At 42.9% G+C, this 24,109-nt stretch overlaps 1 protein-coding gene across 1 annotated transcript in view; it reads left to right on the top strand.

The window, feature by feature from the left end:
- Positions 1-24,109, top strand: part of LOC126418619 (calcium/calmodulin-dependent protein kinase kinase 1) — a 1,500,745-nt gene that overhangs the window by 416,164 nt on the left and 1,060,472 nt on the right. The gene's annotated exons all lie outside the window — the stretch shown is intronic.

The following is a 24,109-nucleotide window of genomic DNA, read 5'->3' as shown; positions in this document are numbered from 1 at the left end:
CCCGCAACAGGTGTCCATGCTATTCGTTTGGTTTTATATGCATACAGTGTCCCACGTGTTATCAGAATACCTTATTATTGGCGTCTGTAGATGTTCCAACAAGGTTTTCGTTTAAGTGATTTGTCTCTGTAAGGGTTAATATCTATTCGCTGATGACACTGCGATCCACAGTGAAATGAAAGTGCCAGCCGGGGTGGCCGAGCGGTTCTAGGCGCTACAGTCTGGAACCGCGCGACCGCTACGGTCGCAAGTTCGAATGCTGCCTCGGGCATGGATGTGTGTGACGTCCTTAGGTTAGTTAGGTTTCAGTGGTTCTAAGTTCTAGAGGACTGATGACATCAGAAGTTAAGTCCCATAGGGCTCAGAGCCATTTGAACCATTTGAAATGAAAGTGAGGAAGAAATTACAGGACCTGTTGAATGCTATGAACAGTTTAATTAGTACAGATTATGAAATGGCTGAAAACCAAAGAAAGATGAAAGTGATGAGTAGTAACAGACTTGACTTTAGCGATAAAATAAACATCAAAATTTGGGGATCGTGTGGCAGATGAAGGAATTTTTCTGCCTACGACGGAAAATAACGCATGACGGACGAAGAAAAAAAGAATGGCAAACATATTAGCGCAGCAAAAGAGAGCTTTTTTTTTTTTTTTTTTTTTTTTTTTTTTTTTTTTTTTTACCTGCATTCTAACGAAGTGAATCTTAGACTGTGGGAATCGGACGAGAATCGAAATGATCAAAATATGATACTATAGAAGGATGTAGAAAGTTAAAGGGATTGATAAGATATGGATAGATTCTTCAAAGAATCACCGAGACAAGATATGTCTGAAAACAGTGTCAAGAGAAAAGGACTTGATAGTATATGTGTTGAGATGCCAGGGAGTATCTTTCACTGTCCTAAAGGAAGCTTAGGAGGGTAGAAACTACGTATTGCTCATGCACCTTGGGATCTTATAAGATACGGTTAGTAAAGGGTGTTCCATAAGTAACTATGCAGTTCATAGCTTGCCGTGTTAAAGTCATGGAAGTTGTAAGAGATGTTGGAAGTGATCCCTTTCAACTTGAAGACACAGTTGCACAGGTTCCCGCATGCACTTGAAGGCGCTGTGCAGAACATCGGGACTGATGTTCCGAATATTACGTGTCAGTGAAGCTTGCAGTTCTTGTATGGTGTGCGGATTGCCTTGATAGGCCTTTCCCTTCAACTTACTCCATAGAAAGTAATCCGATGCAGCCAAATCAGATAAACGTGGAGGTCAGAGTCCTCTAGAGATGGTGCGGTCACTGAAGATGTCCTTTAAAATGTTCATCGCCTTGTGGGCGATAGTTGCAATCGCCCCATCCTATTAGAACCAGTCATTCTCAATTTCGTTCTCATTCCGTCCACCTAGGAAGGGCTCCAGAGTGCAGGTGGGACACCGTTCTGCATTTATGGTGTCCTGAAAGAAGATCGGTCCATTGATGGGTTTACAAGTCACGGCGCACAAAACACCAACCTTCTGACCATGCTGTGGGGACACCTTAAATTCATGAAGATTCACTGTAGTCCACACATGACTATTCTGGCTATTCATGTAACCGGAGAGGTGAAACCACGCCTCATCCGTGAAAACCATTGTGTCAAGAATCCCCTCACCATTGTCCTGCAGGAAGGACACCAAATAGTTACAAAAGTTCACACGCACCGGGCGATCGGTGTCTCTCAGTTCATGCACGATCGACATTTTATTTGGGTACATGGACTGTGATTGCCGGAGATTCTTGTGAGCAGAACCCATGGGCATGTGGGCCGTTTAGCTAGTCGTCTAACCCATTTCTTTGGATTTTGCAGCATCATACTTTGCACCTCCAACACCTTTTCTTCGGGTGTGGACATCGGCGGCCTGCCTTATTTTGGAGCATTATGAAAGCTTCCGGTCTTTCCAGACTTCGTGATGAGGTTCCACACAGCATTCCGGTTAGGCATTTCCACTCGTGAGAACTCTGCTGTAAATGCAGTTTCTACTGCTGAGGTGAACTTTTCTCCATTGCGGAACACATGCTCCACAAGAAACATTCTTCGTTCAATCGTCAGCATGACCACATGGATCACAATGATGTCAGACAAGACGTTGGTCTTCAATGAAACCTGACCTGCGAACAAATACAAATACCTCTTCAAATGTGGTTCAGATACGTTAAACAATGGAAAATGTTGTATTAATAATTGACAATCATATCAGTCATTAGTTAGCACACCACAACATGGCACTGCATAGTTACTTTATGAACACCCGGTAGAACGAAGGAATAGCGACCCATTTCAAAGCAGGTTCATTAAGAAGCGCGAAAGCGTCGATAGACGTAAAGTTATATTCGAGAAAACACTGAAACTTACCAAAAAATGTTGTTCTGGGGCAACTTTCTCTGTATGGGACTTCCTATATTAGCGTAAAACCCTGCAACATTGTCCACAGCACAATTCTGTGCAATTAAATACGTAATTAAAAACCGATGTATATTCAGTCACTATACACAACGTAAACCACCTTTTTCAATTCATCCAAAAGCTTTTAAAGAAATTAATAACAAGTGATGCGTGCCATTGATGATGATTAATTCAGTCACCCGACTAAAACGTACTTTGCGCCCTCAGTTATGCATACCTCTTCGGTTGCGTCTCTATCCAGTTTATTAGCCGTAACTGCTATCATTTACGCATTTGTACTATCACAACATAGTTTGAAATTTTACAAGCGGCCTGTTCCTGTAGGTCCAATTATTTACGCAACGTTAGTAGAACCGCACAAAGTAAAAATTGCTAGAGGTTTAAATGTTTACTCTGAATGGAAGTCTGAACACGGATCATTGTCTTTCGCGAACAGTACTGTCGTGGCTGTTTTGTACGACCGCATCTCATACTCGATGCGAAGCTACAACACGCCTTTCGACTCATGCTCTGTAAAATACCAGAGACGCTCTTAAAATACCAGAGGCGCTCTCTTGCATACCTTGATGGACTGTTTAGTGAGGAAACGTGTGGGAATGAATGTTTCACCCCTAACGACATTAATTTATTTATTTATATAACCCCATATGATTAGGGTAATCAGACCATCTCTTACAACGAATCAGGGTCTCGCACATACTATACCTATTTTATATCATATTTACCTAAGAAATGACAATTTTAATACGATAAATTAGTATTAATATGATCTGAGAGTCTATAGTGACAATTTGTGTAAATAATACAATAAACTAACAAGTTAATAGTGGCAGTACTTTTACTACTGCTGCCACTAATAACGGTGATAGTAATAATATATTGATAGTGGGAGATATAAAAAGAATTTATTGGCGTGCGAAATAGAAGTTTTGTGATAAAGCTAGTTCGGGGGAAAGAAAATTTGAGGTGACTGCAACAGCTAAGAATACTGGGAAACGACCAAGATCTGGTTGTAAAGAAGGATTTGCTCGGGCAACGAGTGCGGAGAAGAACAACGGTAGTCATTGGATAATTGGAGCGTGCATCACAATGGTAGTCATTATTGTTGCTTCAGTAAGTATGTCATTAACTGTCTTCTGAAGATGGAGATGCCATTCAGTTGTCCAATATAAAGCGGAAGGCTATTCCAGGGACGGGTTCCTGTTACTGAGAAGGACTTCGAGAAAATGTCTGAACGGTGGAGTGGGACAGAAAGTATCATTAACAAACTAAAACTTGAGTATCTAATTCGGACTCCAGATAGTGGTTTCATTTGGGCCGTAAATGCTCGGAGAAGCAGCACGTCCGAGAGCACATTAAAGACTTCTGAGCTCATAGTTCAGCTGCCTTTATTACGCCCACTTAGGAAAGTTAATTTAAGTGGTGACGAATTTTCTCATAAACAGTGCCATTGTGTGTGACGTTTGCAATCAGTGCCAAATAGAAAGATACTTGCTTCAGCTACTTGATTGTAACTAAAATACATTATAACATTTCTTGGGTTAGCTGTAGTGTTAATCCTCCGAAAGACAACACTTTTGTCACGTATTGCACCACGTATTATATTTCCACTATTTCAGTTTCCACTTTTAAATCATTTTTAAACAGTTAAGCAGCAACTATTAAATTCTGAAGTGTCATATTTCATAGGAAATGCGAAAACGCGTTTCTCAATACTTTCATGAAATTACATGAATCGATGATCAAGAAAACAAACTTACGTGCTGAGAACACAACGGTTGCCAACATGAGTATAAGTCAAAGGGACCTTAGGTTTCATAGCTTATGACAGAATTCTGCACATACACTATTTGTGTGGTGTCACCGCCAGACACCACACTTGCTAGGTGGTAGCCTTTAAATCGGCCGCGGTCAATTAGTGTACGTCGGACCCGCGTGTCGCCACTGTTAGTGATTTCAGACCGAGCACCACCACACGGCAGGTCTAGAGAGACTTACTAGCACTCGCCCCAGTTGTACAGCTGACTTTGCTAGCAATGCTACACTGACAAATACGCTCTCATTTGCCGAGACGATAGTTAGCGTAGCCTTCAGCTACGTCATTTGCTACGACCTACCAAGGCGCCATAGCATTTGATATTTATCTTGAAGAATGTGTCAACAAGAGCGATGTTCTACAATTATGGATTAAAGTTAAGTATTACAGCAACTGCGTCCGTTTTTCTAAGTTCTCATTTCCTTGTAATGTTCCAGACCTCACGCCAGTCCGCGTGAGCTAAAAGCGTGCATTTCGGCCTCCTCTAGCAACACGGTGTTGGCTCTTCTGCCAACACTTCAATTTGCATAAATGATCATGTCATAAAATTGACAGATCAGTACGGCATTCTTGACTGTATGCCAAGTGATTTTCGCGGCGGAAAGCTAACTGAACTGCCAAAATGGAGAATTCCATAACGGAGACCACTTCTATGCCATTCGTCGTTGGGAAAAATGAGTCGTGTTCAGGGTGAAAGTATAGGTAACGCCGTCGCCTAGTATCCTGTTCACAACTTGGTATTATCGAGGTGGTAATGTGCTGTAGGGAGAGACGAGAAAACGCAAGACACGCCCATTTGACGAAAACGAGCTAACGGAATTCCCCTCCGTCTCTTCCGGTCTATTTTACGTACCACAGAGGGAAGAATTTTATTCGAGAATTTTCTTGTGTTCCAGAAAAAAACCGAAAAGCTTCAGCGGCAGGTTCCTTACACTAAAACAAGAAAAAAAGTAACTAAACATAGGTTCTAAAATGCACATCTAAATTGCTGTGAGCACTTGGTTATCTTGTATATTACGAAACAGAAGTCTCCTACTGCAAGCTCTTTGCTTTCCAAATTTCGGGAAAAGGTAGTATGGATCAAACCAAGAAACAAAAGTATGGTAAACATGGCGTCTAAAATACATACTTTAAGAGCTATGAACGCTTAGTCATCTTCGCTAATGTGGCACTCATCTCCTCTACTAAGCAATTGCTCTTAGATCTGAAGGTGCACAGTTCAGAGCCCATGGTTTTTTTTTTTTTTTTTGTTTTCTTTTTGGTCATCAGTCTACTGATTGGTTTGATGCGGCCCGCCACGAGTTCCTTTCCTGTGCTAACCTCTTCATCTCAGAGTAGCACTTGCAACCTACGTCCTCAATTATTTGCTTGAGGGATTCCAATCTCTGCCTTCCTCTACAGTTTTTGCCCTCTACAGCTCCCTCTAGTACCATGGAAGTCATTCCCAGATGTCTTAGCAGATGTCCTATCATCCTGTCCCTTCTCCTTATCAGTGTTTTCCACATATTCCTTACCTCTCCGATTCTGCGTAGAACCTCCTCATTCCTTACCTTATCAATCCACCTAATTTTCAACATTTGTCTATAGCACCACATCTCAAATGTTTCGATTCTCTTCTGTTCCGGTTTTCCCACAGTCCATGTTTCACTACCATACAATGCTGTACTCCAGACGTACATCCTCAGAAATTTCTTCCTCAAATTAAGGCCGGTATTTGATATTAGTAGACCTCTTGGCCAGAAATGCCTTTTTTGCCATAGCGAGTCTGCTTTTGATGTCCTCCTTGCTCCGTCCGTCATTGGTTATTTTACTGCCTAGGTAGCAGAATTCTTTAACTTCATTGACTTCGTGACCATCAATCCTAATGTTAAGTTTCTCGCTGTTCTCATTTCTACTACTTCTCATTACCTTCGTCTTTCTCCGATTTATTCTCAAACCATACAGTGTACTCATTAGACTGTTCATTCAGCAGATCATTTAAATCTTCTTCACTTTCACTCAGAATAACAATGTCATCAGCGAATCGTATCACTGATATCCTTTCACCGTGTATTTTAATTCCACTCCTGGACCTTTTTTTTATTTCCATCATTGTTTCCTCGATGTACATATTGAAGAGTAGGGGCGAAAGGCTACAGCCTTGTCTTACACCCTTCTTAATACGAGCAATTCGTTCTTGATCGTCCACGCTTATTATTCCCTCTTGGTTGTTGTACATATTGTATATGACCCGTCTCTCTCTATAGCTTACCCCTACATTTTTCAGAATCTCTAACAGCTTGCACCATTTTATATTGTCGAACGCATTTTCCAGGTTGACAAATCCTATGAAAGTGTCTTGATTTTTCTTTAGCTTTGCTTCCATTATTAGCCGTAACGTCAGAATTGTCTCTCTCGTCGCTTTACTTCTCCTAAAGCCAAACTGATCGTCACCTAGTGCATTCTCAATTTTCTTTTCCATTCTTCTGTATATTATTCTTGTAAGCAGCTTCGATGCATGAGCTGTTAAGCTGATTGTGCGATAATTCTCGCACTTGTCAGTTCTTGCCGTCTTCGGAATTGTGTGGATGATGCTTTTCCGAAAGTCAGATGGTGTATCGCCAGACTCATATATTCTACACACCAACGTGAATAGTCGTTTAGTTTCCACTTCCCCCAATGATTTTAGAAATTATGATGGAATGTTATCTATCCCTTCTGCCTTATTTGACCGTAAGTCCTCCAAAGCTCTTTTAAATTCCGATTCTAATACTGGATCCCCTATCTTTTCTAAATCGACTCCTGTTTCTTCTTCTATCACATCAGACAAATCTTCACCGTCATAGAGGCTTTCAATCTATTCTTTACACCTATCTGCTCTCTCCTCTGCATTTGACAGTGGAATTCCCGTTGCACTCTTAATGTTACCACCGTTGCTTTTAATGTCACCAAAGATTGTTTTGACTTTCCTGTATGCTGAGTCTGTCCTTCCGACAATCACATTTTTCCTGCAGCCATTTCGTCTTAGCTTCCCTGCACTTCCTATTTATTTCATTCCTCAGCGACTTGTATTTCAGTATTCCTGATTTTCCATGTTTTTACTTCCTCCTTTCATCAATCAACTGAAGTATTTCTTCTGTTACCCATGGTTTCGTCGCAGCTACCTTCTTTCTTTGTACCTATGTTTTCCTTCCCAACCTCTGTGATGGTCCTGTTTAGAGATGTTCATTCCTCTTCAACTGTACTGCCTACTGCGCTATTCCTTATTGCTGTATCTATAGCGTTAGAGAACTTCAAACGTATCTCGTCATTCCTTACTACTTCCGTATCCCACTTCTTTGCGTATTGATTCTTCCTGACTAATGTCTTGAACTTCAGTCTACTCTTCATCACTACTATATTGTGATCTGAGTCTATATCTGCTCCTGGGTACGCCTTACAATCCAGTATCTGATTTCGGAATCTCTGTCTGACCATGATGTAATCTAATTGAAATCTTCCCCCGTATCTCCCGGTCTTTTCCAAGTATACCTCCTTCTCTTGTGATTCTTGAACAGGGTATTCGCTATTACTAGCTGAAACTTGTTACAGAAGTCAATTCGTCTTTCTCCTCTTTCATTCCTTGTCCCAAGCCCACATTCTCCTGTAACCTTTTCTTCTACTCCTTCCCCTACAACTGCATTCCAGTCGCCCATGACTATTAGAATGGTTCAAATGGCTCTGAGCACTATGGGACTCAACTGCTGTAATCATCAGTCCCCTAGAACTTAGAACTACTTAAACCTAACTAACCTAAGGACATCACACACCTCCATGCCCGAGGCAGGATTCGAATCTGCGACCGTAGCAGTCGCACGGTTGCGGACTGCGCGCCTAGAACCGCGAGACCACCGCGACCGGCTGACTATTAGATTGTCGTCCCCCTTTACATACTGCATTACACTGTCAATATCCTCATACACTTTCTCTATCAGTTCATCTTCAGCTTGCGACGTCGGCATGCACACCTGAACTATCGTTGTCGGTGTTGGTCTGCTATCGATTCTGATTAGAACAACCAGGTCACTGAACTGTTCACAGTAACACACGCTCTGGCCTACCTTCCTATTCATAACGAATCCTACACCTGTTATACCATTTTCTGCTGCTGGTGATATTACCCGATACTCATCTGACCAGAAATCCTTGTCTTCCTTCCACTTCACTTCACTGACCCCTACTATATCTAGATTGAGCCTTTGCCAATGGAGAGATCATCATGACACTTCTTCAATTACAGGTCAAATGTCATGTGGATACACGTTACGTGTCTTTAATGTAGTGTTTTACATTGCCTTCTGCATCCTCATGTCGTTGATCATTGCTGATTCTTCCGCCTTTAGGGGCATCTTCCCACCCCTAGGGCAAGAGAGTGCCCTGAACCTCTATCTGCTCCTCCGCCCTCTTTGACAAGGTCGTTGGCAGAATGAGGCTGACTTCTTATGCCGGAAGTCTTCGGCCGCCAATGCTGATTATTTATCAAAATTTAGGCAGTGGCGGGGATCGAACCCGGGACCGAAGACGTTTTGATTATGAATCAAAGACGCTACCCCTAGACCACGGGTACAATCAAGCCCATGATTACCAGTCTCATTTTCTTGTTTTGGTCCTCCCAGTATATGAAAAGCAAAGAATTTGGAGTAGAAGAGATGTATTTTGTTCTATCGAAGATGATCAAGTGATAATAGCTTTTAAGGTATGCATTTTGGAGCCCATGTTATCTAGCAATATTTTTCTTGTAAGTTTGCAGGCTTTCGTGGCCGTTGTCACTGAAGTTAAAATCTTCTGGATTATTAGGTAGCGTCATGTTTCTTTTAATATGATCGACGTTTCGTTCCCTCTGCTGGGATCTTCCTCAGGATCTTCTGGTGTCCACTACTGTTGGTACACTGTCAGAGACGAGTGTCGCGTCCTCTTATAAAAGGGGAGTTTTCACGCGTCCGTGCTGGAGAAGTGACAGTATTGGTTGAAATTCATATGGCTACGATTGGTGGGCCATAGTCATAGGCTAATATTCCCGTTATGATGCAGAAGAAGGGGTGTTGTTGGCTAATCTCCTGTGGATGCCATTGGCGGCCCATCGTCATTGGATAGAAAGGCACTATACCACACTGCCGGCCGAAGTGGCCGTGCGGTTAAAGGCGCTGCAGTCTGGAACAGCAAGACCGCTACGGTCGCAGGTTCGAATCCTGCCTCGGGCATGGATGTTTGTGATGTCCTTAGGTTAGTTAGGTTTAACTAGTTCTAAGTTCTAGGGGACTAATGACCTCAGCAGTTGAGTCCCATAGTGCTCAGAGCCATTTGAACCATTTTATACCACACTTACGCTGGAAAAGGGTTATTGGTTGAAATTCCTGCTACCGCTATTGGTTGGTCGCTAGATTTAGAAGAAACATGACACTGCCTAATAACCCAAAAGATTTCAACTTCAATGATTTTCTTATTTTGGAGCATAGGTTACGTCCCTAAGGCTCGTTAGGGTTTTTTTTTTTTTACACCCTGTATAATCGAAAAGTCACTGTGCTCATTGATGTCAAAACGAATACGACATTTATAGCATTGGTTTTAAAAGGTGATTGCCCGATTTTTTTACATGCGAAAATTATGATTGCGTATGAACCATTGTGAAAAGAGTCATTGACGTTACGGAAGGTACCGAGAGGGATGTGGATTCATGCCGACCCCAGTGCCGTGGTCAGCTGCGATAAGTTTCTCAGCTGAGTATCCATGGCGCGAACAGCCCTATCGAGATGGTCGCACGTATGCTCGCTTGGGTTTAAATCCGGGGAGTTCGGTGGCCAGGGACGTAGGTAGACTCGTCCTGGTACTTTTTGCACCACGCACGTACACTGCGAGTCGTGTGTTCTGCTGGTAGATACCAACGTGTTGAGGGAAAACAAACTACACGTTGCGGGGATGCACTTGGTCTCCAAGGAAAAGAAGCACTTTGTGTTGACACATTTTGCCTTCAAGAATGATAAGATCAAGCAGGGAAGGCCGTAATGCTCCATACTAAGGCTTAGCCGCTTACAATGATTGTTTCAAGGCGTTTGCTTTCACACGTTCCATGCCGTACACGCCGGCGACCATCTGTCCGATAGATCATTAGACCTGATTCATATGAAAATATCACCTGTTGCCATTCAGTGGACGTCCACTTGCATTCGTCACCGGTGAACAGTAGTCATGTCCCAGCGCCTGTTGGCGGCGACCTTTATGTTCGTCTTATTGATGACGATATGAGACAAAGTGGAAGCCTGTTCGGCTATTAGCCTTTTTCTCTCGAATAGCACAGAGGGGTCCACTGTGTAATTTGCCAATTACATTTAGAATTTTCACTATTTTTACCGCATGTTTTCTGCAAAGATATGTTTCAATATCTAGTTATAAGTAGGTGCCTTTAGCACAGGTTTTTAAGGACAATGTTCTGTTTTAGCGGGCCAGTCAGGTCCCAGTCCACCTGGTGACGACCTATAGGTAGCTAGTCGTCTGAAGACTTGTTCTGGCAGTCTGATGCGTAGGTTGGTTGTTTACAGCAAACCGACGTGGTAGGATGCAGTTTGGCTGTGTTAGGCGAGAAAACATGCAGTCATCCCTAGTCTGGAAAAAATGTCGATATACACTTGCATAGATGCAGCAGCTTGTAGGCTTCAAGACCCTCTCAGTTCTCGAAAGAACAATTAACTATGTGGGTTTTGTTTCTCCGCTACTGGAGCTCAGCGAGTCTTCAGCTAATTTCTAGCTAAATGTCACCAAAAGTGAATGCAGTGTTCACACAAAACTCCTCTTTTGGCATCATACAGAGCATGATGTGCCCTATTCTACACTTGATGGTGGTTCAGAGAAGAGTCCCCGAAGTTTTCGGTCTTCTGTCTTTCATAGCAAACTGTTCCCCACCTATGTCCTTTCGTGTTTCACGTCACAGCTTTTTAAGACCAATAAGAGTGTTCCTTTCATCTCGTGGAAAGTATCTCTGACAGTCTCAAAGGGCCTACCTTTGAACTACGTCGAAATATCGCCACTTCTACTCCTTCCGAGTTTGTTTTGTGGCCGCTCCTGACGCCTAAAAGTTACACGCATACTTCAAGAGAGCACCACAGATCTTTCATGTGATCAGTAACTGCGTTTCTGGTCTGTTTGTATCCACGTGGAAATTCGCAATGCAGTTTTCTAAAGAATTTCTGCGTCACAGGCTGCGCCAAGCCGCTACCTCCTCCCCTCGATGCATCGCCTGATCTGTTCGTTTTCTCTCTCGCCATAGGTTACCAACCCTGTTAGAAGCCTTTCGCTGTATGCGGGCCGTGACAGGGCAACTCGCATCTGCCCCCAAACTAACGTGTTTCTTCCAGCAGCTTTTTTTCACGTTTGGCTCATTGACATGCAGGTTTTAGGTTTGGTGTGTTAATTCTGTCAAATCGAGTGTTATCCGTTTTGGCATTACCTACAGTGCGTCTTGATAGGAAAATCCGCTCTCTATCACCGAAGTATGGCAGTTGACATATCAGTCTACGTGTTATGAAGTATATAATCTCATGTAAGGTGCGAAATTAACATTCATTCAAGCTGCCACCTTCTCGCTTCCCGCGCCCGGGTTCCCGGGTTCGATTCCCGGCGGGGTCAGGGATTTTCTCTGCCTCGTGATGACTGGGTGTTGTGTGATGTCCTTAGGTTAGTTAGGTTTAAGTAGTTCTTAGTTCTCGGGGACTGATGGCCATACCTGTTAAGTCCCATAGTTCTCAGGGCCATTTGAAGCAAGCTGCCACCTTACAATGTTTTCTCGTTTTCATCCTTACTACCACCTTTGAAACTTTTTATGTAGAGTTTCGTTTCAGCATATGTTATAATGATGACAGCAGTAAACTGTGAATGAGCAAGTGAACTAAATGAACACCTACATAACAAATTAGTAATCTAAAACATTACGCTGAAGTGTTTTCGTTGTAAGCTAAATTAATGCAACTGCCTGAAACACATGAAACGCAGGTGTAAAAAAGGTGCAATAAGACTAACAAAGAAACATAAAAATTTCTTCTCTCATGGCTCTAAGAGTCCTACTACACAACAGTAAGTGTCAAAGTAAACAAGCTGTCATGTTTTTCCTTAATTTGCATTTTTCTGATATCACGTTGTAAGTCTATTTTCCAATGTGAATACATCTGTGCAACTGACGATTTCCGCAATACCTATAGATCTGGGGCTCAAGCGAGTAGAAAGTCACGGAAAAGAAACATAATCTCAAGATAATATTGGACATAAACACAATGTTAACAACAGCAATAAACGAATGGTGACATATCATAAGCTAACTAACAGACTGAATATTTTATTTAATAGTAAAGTGTTCAGTGGTATGAAACTCCCTGAAAGATAAATATTGGGCCATACAGGGCAGACTATATCTGAAGAGCCGTGAGGTGTCTGGATTGCTCAGAAGGTAACAGTGTTGGTCGACAAAGGAGCGATGCCTGACCCGAAGCCCAGAGCCTGCACGCACGCAGAGAGAATTTGCTTTTCATACAAAATTATAGATCGAAAATTGGCAGTCCTTGGTGCAGATTTGGGTTTTTGTAAAGTGTCACAATTCTAAAGTGCCCACTTCTCTATCAGAAGTATGTGCATCTGATCCAACATACATTACATACCAACCATATCGTGTAAGATGGGACACACCTTCCAGAAGAAGCGCTGGTTTTGTAAAGCAAAATTCTTTGGAATCATTTCCCTCAAGACTTACTGAGCTCCTTTCCTCTCTGCTCATTAACTGTGCCCTTCCTGCTACTCGTTCATCGAAAATTATTTCCTTCCGCCGCCGCCGTCGTCGAAAGACGGGTAAGGAAAAAAGAAAAAAGGGACTTTCTCTCAGTGGCCTGTGATGTCATTATGAAGGATCATTTTGTCGTGTGAGAAATCGACCATAACCTTTTCCATAGATCCATCCTAGAATTCCCTACGTGCCTAGCAAAATCAGACAGCATAAATTAAAATGGCCAGACAAAGTAGCACATCATGGAAAAAAAAACTTTTCACACACAGCTATTATTGGCGGTTTTCTTCACGCAGACATCTGCATTTCACGTGTTTTCGCAACTTACGAATCACTTCGTTTTTTTGTGATTGTATCCCAGTATTGCCAAGAGCTGACACCTTAGACATGGCCCTTTTCTTCAGATCAGGTGTCCTGAAGTTACAATGCAGATTGAATTCCTTTAGAAGAATGCTGCATTAATACATTGTTTTCTGTTGTATTTACTTCAGGCGATGATTGGACAAGTGTAAGACATTTCACTGCTGTGCGCCGACGCAACGTCTGCTTGGTTAGACAGAACATTGGGGTTTATGTTATTTTATTGTGTGTGTGTGTTTTCTTTTCATGACATGTTAATAAATGAGCATGCCTATCCTCGCAGTTTAGCACCTGAAATTAAATCAGTCATCTTAGTTTGGTTTGTTTCCGTCGTTTAACATTTGTGTGTATTTCACTGTTACAGTATAAAGGAAAGCATCATATTCATAACATTCACTTCACTGAGCGAACCGCCTAGAACACAATCAAGTTGTCCAGTGAAAAATAAAATAGAAGTAATATACGTTACTGCGGTGCCTGTGATGTTACGAAGAACGACGTCATGCGTGAAGGTTCAGGCACTGTGGCAACTGCAGCCGTTATGAAATACGTGAAATGTATTCACACTTGGGAATACGATCAACCATCAGTTGTATTAAGTTAATGACGACAATGAAAATCTGTAGTGGGCAATTTTCATAGTCGTCGTTCTCTAAATACAGCTGATGGCTGTTCGTGACTGTCGCCGACGATTCTCCCTGCATCTGGCCCCACTCTCCTGTCTCGCACGTACGCACGCCACGCATGATTATATATGAGGAGTAAATTTTGACATTTCCAGTGAATCCATCAAAATATTGTTACATTTGTATTGCAAAAAGTAGTACTTGCAGCGTGTTCAACAGTTTTTCCACGGTAGTAGAGGCTCTTCCGTTCATAAGCTGTTGCACGAGGAATCAAAACCGAACATCATCTACCGGTATTGCAAAGTATCTGTCAATGTCGAAAAAAATAGATTCTTGTACAATGCTATTCATTGAAATCCTTAGTAACGTATTTTGGCGAAAAATCAAACCGTTTCTCACCGACCAGTAAATTAATACAATTCACGAGTGAAAAATCGTACGTGATGTAAATAACCCGCAGTTCAGTCATCAGGAGTCTAACGTTAACGACCATTCTTTCTCAGCTCACTCAAACTCTGCGTTAATTTTCATTGAAAACGTAGGTTAAAACCCTGCACTCTATTCTGCTACAGTCATGACAGTTTAATAGCTTTACAGAGCATGCACATTTGCAAGAAAGAAATAGATTGCTTTACCGACAACTTTTTCTAATCTTGTGCCTTGGTTCAGCATCAGTATTTCGTAGCAATAGAGCTCTTTTCCTTCGCCTCTGCCAGTCTGATATCTTCCCGGGTTCGGGCAACCTGTTTAATCTTGCTTCCCAGACAGGAAGCTTACTACTCCACTAGTTTTTTGTTTCCAACTTTGTGATAAACAAGTAGTTACTCAACTTCTCACTAAACTTCTGGATTTTGATCCATTTTGTCCATAAACTACACTCCTAATTAATTAAGTTGTCCAATCGTTTCACATTTGCCCAAGAATCTGAGAGAACGGCAACATCGTCTACGTATCTCTGCATTAATATGTGTTCTCCTTTTATTCTTGTTTCGAACATTTCTTGCATTTTCTTTGCTGTTCCTTCGTTACTGGTGGGATACTTGTGTCAAACTCCTTACTTTTGAAACATATAAGACTAATCGGTTTACGGAAAGTGTAACATCCGAATGCCATGTAGGTGAAGCCAATACGCCGGGGTATACATGTTGTCTTGTTATTTTTTCCAAGCAGGATTTTTTTGTCCCAGATAACTGTATTAAAGTGGCCGTGCGGTTAAAGGCACTGCAGTCTGGAATCGCAAGACCGCTACGGTCGCAGGTTCGAATCCTGCCTCGGGCATGGATGTTTGTGATGTCCTTAGGTTAGTTAGGTTTAACTAGTTCTAAGTTCTAGGGGACTAATGACTTCAGCAGTTGAGTCCCATAGTGCTCAGAGCCATTTTGAACACTATTAATTTACTGCTTACAGAGCATGGTTTTCGATGGAGACCGTAATACGGACTGGCGCCTCATGATTTTGGTCTTTCAAAGGTTTATTTAGACACCTACAGCATGGGAAGCGCCTATGAGTTTTGGGATCATTGCTCACAGTTCCTTTCTGTTGATGCTAAAAAGGATGACATCATCTTCAAAAAACAACATTTGCGATCAAAACAATGACCCTGCAAGCAGCAAAAACTGTCTTCGGATCTGTCAAAGGTCAGTAGAGAGATAAGGGAAAGAGCGCGGGTCTATGATGATCTCGATCGGATGACGAGACTGAAGTGGCATTGGACAGTACGCGTGGCCAGAAACAACATCAAATGGACCAAAACTCGGATGCAAGAGATTCAAGAAGTGTCGGACATTGTCTGACGAGACGTAGTAACGGCATATAACGAGATGCACGAAGAAACTGGAGTCTGACCACCCACAGAAGGTCGGTAGGGAAATCTTTGGGTTTGGGAATCTACAGGCCGAAGAAGAAGATTTTTGTGGTTCAAATGGACTTAACTTCTGAGGTCATGAGTCCCCTAGAACTTAGAACTACTTAAACCGAACTAACCTAAGGACATCACACACATCTATGCCCGAGGCAGGATTCGAACCTGCGTCCGTAGCGGTCGAGCGGTACCAGACTATAGCGCCTAGACCCGTTCGACTACTCCGGCCGGCGAAGAAGAAGACTGCTTCATCGACTTTACAGAACTACAGTAATAAGCTATTATCTTAAATTGTGCCTTTTCTAACACTAATTTCTCTTTCTTGACCTTAGATTTTTACTTCTCTTAAGAAGAATTATTGTAAAGCAAATCCTCGATTCTGTGCGTCGCATCTCTTCAAACACGTTCGTTATGTGCTGTAATCAGAGAGGTACGTAATGCTCGAGGATTGCATTGAGAACTGTCCACGGTAATCACGAGAAAATATTTCGCTTCTGTTTCAGCAATGTATGTTTGTGTTGGTTGCGCGGACACGACCTCAGCATTGCAACCTTGCGGAATTCACCAAGGCCAGCGAGACCGGTTTCTGCACACACACTCACATATTCTCTCTCTCTTTCTGCGGTAGTATGCTAGCAGCTCTGCACAGCCACGCCACTGTTCGAGAAGCTCACGAGTTTCGCTCCGATATTTCCGTCGCGCTTTCTGGCCAGACCGCAATATTGCGTCTGCCGCCATGTCCCACCCAGATGACAAATGCCCAATAACCCGCCTCAGACTAAATATAACGCAGCGACAGTTATAGTGCACGTCCCGTGTGGGTATCAAAAAAAAAGAAAAAAAAGGTGGAAAACGATCTGCGTCATCCTCCAACTCTATCACATAGAAATATTCCCCGTTTGGGATTAAGTTCTGTCCCACTTTATACGCACTAAGTCAGGGATAAGTTTCCTGCAGACCATCTGTGAAAAGAGAAACATACGTCATTCTAGGACGTATCCTTCATGCGTGATTAATCGTGGTTATAAAACGGTTTCCAATTAAGACAAATCCCACAAATATGCTGCGTTTTGTGTCACAGCATTATCAGCAGTAATTTTAACAATTACCGTTTTGCCTACCACGTGATTAACCGAGATAGAAAACAGCTCTAACTTCGTATTCTGAGTATCCATCGTCTATGGCATTAGTCTATATTCGTTGGTCAGTTGTGATATGACAGAGAAAAAAGTTAATTATTTACGGCAGAAAACATAGTATTTAGGTGAAAGGTTGGGTCAGCTTACACTGCATAAATGTGATTTACTAAAAACAACATGTCTGTTGCAAGACGCCCTGTGTTCATGTGGGCATGTTCTAATTGAATATGTTGTTCTGATTTTTTTTCATTTCCAGCTATATACGTACTTACAGCGACTTCAGATGATTGGTTCAAATGGCTCTGAGCGCTATGCGACTTAACTTCTGACGTCATCAGTCACCTAGAACTTAGAACTAATTAAACCTAACTAACCTAAGGACACCACACACATCCATGCCCGAGGCAGGATTCGAACCTGCGACCGTAGCGGTTGCTCGGCTCCAGACTGTAGCGCCTTGAACCGCACGGCCACTCTTGCCGGCTTCAGATGATTCTAACATATTCAGGATCCACGAATACGTCCTCACCCATGAAAAGAAGGAATATATGAGTTTTTAGAAAACAATATGAGCTTTGTACAGGGTGTCTCATGAGGAATTTTCACTATTCAGGCATGGAACAGGAACGATCATTCGAAGCAAAAGAAAAAAGTCTGCCAAGCATAGGCTCTAAAACCATGGACAATGACGGAAACAACTCGCTACGCCAAGTAATTGTGCAGAGTAATGACATTTCGGGGCCGCACGGGATTAGCCGAACGGTCTGAGGCGCTGCAACAGTGGACTGTGCGGCTGGTCCCGGTGGAGGTTCGAGTCCTCCCTCAGGCATGGGTGTGTGTGTTTGTCCTTAGTATAATTTAGGTTCAGTAGTGTGTAAGCTTAGGGACTGATGACCTTAGCAGTTAAGTCCCATATGATATCACACACATTTGAACATTTTTGACATTTCGGGAATACATTTGTCTAGGTAACATATTTGATTGACTAATACTACAAGATCACAGGTTAATGTAAGCGCGATATAAGCCATTAGAAATATTGCTGGTACATTAACAAATAACCGGCATAACTGCCAGAATGTTTAATGCAATCATGAAAACGTGCATGCACTGTGTTCTACAGCTACCGCATGTCAGCTTGTGGGATGAAGTTCCATGCCTGTTGCACTTGTTCGATCAATACAGGGACGCTGGGGTTGTCTTCCGATGACGTCCGATACGTGCTCGATTGGAAACAGTTCTGTTGATCGAGTAGGCCAAGGCAACATGTCAGCACACTGCAGAGCAGGTTGCGTTACAACAGCGTCAGGGGGCGAGCGATATCTTGTTGGAATGCTGTTCATGAATGGCAGCACTACAGGTCGAATTAATTGACGTACAAATTTGCAATCAGGATGCGTGAGGTAACCATGAGAGTGCTGTTGCTGTCGTACGAAATCGCACCCCAGACCACAGCTCCAGGTGTAGGTGTAGGTACACGGATAGGTCGGTTGCAGGGCCTCAGCTGGCCTACTCCTAACCGACCCACAGACATCAGTGTCATCGCGGCAGAACCAGCTTTTTTATGTTGCTTAGCAACAGTCATGCAATAATTTTTAAGGGAACACACCACCATATGATTGTATTGTGGTTTATTTAATTACGCCCCAGGATCCGGCCTGTTATGCAATTTTCAAGTTTATTTCACTAAAATATAATAACAACATAAAATAGGACCAGCTTTCATCAGAATACACAAATACAGTGAGCTCTCGCTTGACGCCACTGAAATTGTAAATGACGCTGTTGTGGGTTCAGTGGAAATCACGCTACAGGACGTCTGGCTTGGGGCTTTTCTTGAAGTAACCGATTTGTAAGAGTTCGTTGTGTCGTTGTGGTGCCAACTGCTGCTCAGATTGCTGTTGCCGATGCAATACGATGCGCCTGGGCCGTACACCGAGCATGGTTGTCATTCCTCTCGGTAGTGCCACGTAACCGTCCGGAGACCGATCTTCTTGCGGTCATTCATTCTTGTGACCACCGCTGCCAACAGTAACGTACAGCGGCTACATTCCCGCCAAGTCTTGCTGCATTATCGCGGAAGGAACATCTAGCTTCTAGTAACGCTATTACACGATCTCTGTCAAACTCAGTGAGATGTTGATAGTGGCGTGTTACTCGCCTTAAAGGCGTTCTTGACTAACATCTACTCACCACGTCCAATCTCAGAGGTAACGAACGCTCAGGGTCTTTAAAGCAAACCTGATTTTCATCCTTATAGTCGCACAATTATGGCCACTCTTTGGCTACTGGTGCTAACTTTGATTGGGTATCATCTTTCAGAGGAACGCGCCTACCAACTATCGTTTATGTCGTACAACTCCGTCTGGAGTGCGATTTTTTTCCGTCAGTGTACTTTCAGTATGCTGAAAGATGTTCTAACTTATAGAAAGAAATAATAGGCAATTATTAAGGGAAAACGTAGATCTAAACTGGGTCCCCGAACAGGAGTGGTCAGTATTGAGGGATAAGACAGGAACGATTATTAGAAACAAAAAAAGTCTAGTACCACTGATCAAAACAAGTTAAAATTGTCTAGTAATCATTGGCTCTAAAATGTAAAATCTTTGACTTGTTAGGTCCCTACTTCCCTCGTAAGATGCGACGGACGGTCATCGCGGCACTAGCAATACCTTCCGTATAAATAACTTCCAATATTTGCTGTGCTACTAATATTTCGTAATGCATGTCGCAACACGGCTTTTCCCTTGTGCCAGTAGCGTTTTTTTTTCTTTTTTTCACGCTGTAAACTCTGCAGTGTTGTGAAGTGAAGCTGTCAAACGCACAACACGGCAAGCTCGGCGTGATGGGCCCGTCTGTGGCGGTTGGGCAACGCGCCGGTCTTGACCCACTGCCAAACCACGCGCAGAGCACGGTGGAATGGCGCAACGCGCTTTCCACAGCCATGTCTGCTTGCCGCCACGCCTCGAGCCGCCGTCGGCTGCCTTCAGGACCGTAATGCTTCCTCGTGTCTCAGCGTAACATTCCCCTCCCGCTAACCATGGGCCTAGCACGTGGGTGGCTCCCTGAACAACACGTCAACAAGATGCCTGTGTTTCTGTTCAGCTTAGCGCATGCGCTTGTCACTTTTAGCGCAAAGACGCATGCGTTTTGCGCATGCGTCTTTGTCGAAAACGGATGGTGTGCTCTGAAGCACATTGGCGCGATTTGTGGGGCAATAGCCAAGAGCGGGAGCATTGAATTGTGTGATTTCTGATGCAAACAAACATGAATTACAGATTTAAATGCTTAAATTTAGGTGCTATATTTGGTAATCATGTTGCAAGTGTGGGAGCGTGTGTAGAATCGGGCTGTTTTCATGTAGCAGAGGTCCTAGTAAGCCGTAGCCTGCTCTTTATGATACTACGCTTTAAATGATGTTATATTCATCCACAGTTTGAAAACTATTTTTTACAAAGGAAGTCTGTAAAACCCAAATTAATATCAACACTATTAGAATCACTTATCTAAAGAAAGAATGCACCATGAAGGAATTATCCAAATGGGACGGTGTATATTATATAAAACAGCCATGCCCGAGGCAGGATTCGAACCTGTGACCGTAGCAGCAGCGCGCTTCTGGACTGAAGCGCCTTGAACCGCTCAGCCACAACGGCCGGCTGTGCCAGGTTGGTACCTCCACGCTGTCCGGGCGTCTCCAGACACGTCTTCGGCCTGAAATCTCATTGTCTGGAGTGGAATTGCCTTCAGTAAAAAGTCCCGCTTCGAACCGAACCCCAATGACTAGCTAATGGGTGTCTGGGGACGACCCGGACGGTAGTGAGATACGAACCTGACTGTAGCCTGCCATAAGGCCCGACAACCAGGAATGCCATTTTATTTCGTAGCAGGATCCCTTTGGTTGTTATCAGCGGCACACTAACAGCATAGCAATAGGCCGACGATATTCTACGACCGCCTTCGTTGCTCGTTATTGTGAGCCATCCTGGGCTTAAATTCAGCAAGACAGAGCCTGCACTGATGCGGCGAGATTTTGTTTTCGTGGTTGCCAAACCCTACCTTGGACAGCAAGATCACAGGTTCTTTCCCTCAATTGCGAATGTTTTGAGCCTTATGTGCCGGGCCCTCCAGTCAGCTCGGGATTTTAACGATCTAAAGTACCAATTGAACTTGGCACGATATCTCTCAGGAATGTACAACAGCTCTATCAAGGGACAGAGGTGGAACAACGCGTTATTGACCTGCACAGTTTGTGAAGCTCTTTCTCCTGAATAAATTGTCCATTTCTTCTGAAATTTTCGTCATTTGTTTGTACAAACATCTACTTGTTTCTGTCGCATTCGGATACTTTCTTCGTATTGCGTCGCCTTTTTTACTTATTCTATGGTAGCTACAGACTGTAAAAGCTTCTGTTCTCTTCACCTGCACAATAGACACCACTTAAAACTATATTCGTTTTAACAAATTCCTTTTTTTTCAAATGCTTTACTTGCTATTTCCAGTAAGCATGTTTGTCGACATCTGCTGAAGGAAGAACAAGACGTATCTCTTACTTTTACTTACTCATTTCCTAATCTGTCAAAAAAGGACGGTGCGAAAATATTGTACATTCCATTACTCTTGTTTTATTTAGCTGATATTCATCTCATTAACTCTTTTGAATATGCTTATTCACAAAATGTTTTATTTCTTCTTCTTCAGTTTCATTCCCACATTTTAAATTACTCCTGAGTTTTCTTCACTGCTTGCTTATTGATGGTGATGATGAAGTCCCATACTCCGTAACAGAGCGTAGGAGACGATGCGGGAGACCCGCACCGCCGTACTAGGCTAGGTCCTAGTGGAGGTGGTTTGCCATTGACTTCCTCCGACCGTAATGGGGATAAATGATGATGATGAAGACGACACAACACCCAGTCATCTAGAGACAGGTGAAAATCCCTGCTGGCCCGGCCGGGAATCGAACCCGGGACCCCGTGCTCGGGAAGCGAGAACACAACCTCGAGACCACGAGCTGCGGACTGCTTGCTAGTTACAAAAATTAAATAATGTGTGCGTTCGCGTGAGCGTGCGCGCGTGCAGGGCAGTGGAGTTCGGGAATGGGAGCGGGAAGGGGATATGACAATGTTTAACTCGTAACTGCTGCTGAACTTCGATACGATATATTCTTCGTCTACTGAATGGGCTCCATCCTAGTTGTTCTCACAATTTAGATCTGATGGTGATACACAAGGGACTGAAACCATTCACACATAAATAAAGCTGTTGTAAAATCGGGACGGAATTATTTTCTAGAAAGCAATAAGAACATTTGCAATTCCGGTTCAGGTTACCATCTTCACAAAAGAATTTAGAATTGGTCACGAATTAGTAAAATTTACCTGAAAAATTTCGTAATTCACGATTTTTAAATAAAATCTTTGACATGAAAATCGATAATTGTAAGAACGAATTTCATAGACTGTGTGGAGCCAGCTGCCCACAAAATGCGAGAATTTCCATAATTTCAGAAACAACTCCCAATAGAATAATGAATGGTTTTATCCAGTTTTAAAATCAGAAAATAGTGTCATGAAACAGTTTAATCTAAATCTACATCTACATCTATACTCCGCGAGCCACCTTACGGTGTGTGGCGGAGGGTACTTATTGTACCACTATCTGATCCCCCCTTCCCTGTTCCATTCACGAATTGTGCGTGGGAAGAACGACTGCTTGTAAGTCTCCGTATTTGCTCTAATTTCTCGGATCTTTTCGTTGTGATCATTACGCGAGATATATGTGGGCGGTAGTAATATGTTGCCCATCTCTTCCCGGAATGTGCTCTCTCGTAATTTCGATAATAAACCTCTCCGTATTGCGTAACGCCTTTCTTGAAGTGTCCGCCACTGGAGCTTGTTCAGCATCTCCGTAACGCTCTCGCGCTGACTAAATGTCCCCATGACGAATCGCGCTGCTTTTCGCTGGATCATGTCTATCTCTTCTATTAATCCAACCTGGTAAGGGTCCCATACTGATGAGCAATACTCAAGAATCGGACGAACAAGCGTTTTGTAAGCTACTTCTTTCGTCGATGAGTCACATTTTCTTAGAATTCTTCCTATGAATCTCAACCTGGCGCCTGGTTTTCCCACTATTTGTTTTATGTGATCATTCCACTTCAGATCGCTCCGGATAGTAACTCCTAAGTATTTTACGGTCGTTACCGCTTCCAATGATTTACCACCTATGGCATAATCGTACTGGAATGGATTTCTGCCCCTATGTATGCGCATTATATTACATTTATCTACGTTTAGGGAAAGCTGCCAGCTGTCGCACCATGCATTAATCCTCAGCAGGTCCTCCTGGAGTACGTACGAGTCTTCTGATGTTGCTACTTTCTTGTAGACAACCGTGTCATCTGCAAATAGCCTCACGGAGCTACCGATGTTGTCAACTAAGTCATTTATGTATATTGTAAACAGTAAAGGTCCTATCACGCTTCCCTGCGGTACTCCCGAAATTACCTCTACATCTGCAGATTTTGAACCGTTAAGAATGACATGTTGTGTTCTTTCTTCTAGGAAATCCTGAATCCAATCACAAACCTGGTCCGATATTCCGTAAGCTCGTATTTTTTTCACTAAACGTAAGTGCGGAACCGTATCAAATGCCTTCCTGAAGTCCAGGAATACGGCATCAATCTGCTCGCCAGTGTCTACGGCACTGTGAATTTCTTGGGCAAATAGGGCGAGCTGAGTTTCACATGATCTCTGTTTGCGGAATCCATGTTGGTTATGATGAAGGAGATTTGTATTATCTAAGAACGTCATAATACGAGAACACAAAACATGTTCCATTATTCTACAACAGATTGACGTAAGCGAAATAGGCCTATAATTATTCGCATCTGATTTATGACCCTTCTTGAAAATGGGAACGACCTGCGCTTTCTTCCAGTCGCTAGGTACTTTACGTTCTTCCAGCGATCTACGATAAATTGCTGATAGAAAGGGGGCAAGTTCTTTAGCATAATCACTGTAGAATCTTAAGGGTATCTCGTCTGGTCCGGATGCTTTTCCGCTACTAAGTGATAGCAGTTGTTTTTCA

Source organism: Schistocerca serialis, chromosome 9 (assembly GCF_023864345.2).
Source record: "Schistocerca serialis cubense isolate TAMUIC-IGC-003099 chromosome 9, iqSchSeri2.2, whole genome shotgun sequence".
Classification (NCBI taxonomy): domain Eukaryota; kingdom Metazoa; phylum Arthropoda; class Insecta; order Orthoptera; family Acrididae; genus Schistocerca; species Schistocerca serialis.
The sequence above is the reverse complement of the archived record's forward strand: the minus strand, read 5'-3'. Positions and strand labels throughout refer to the sequence as shown.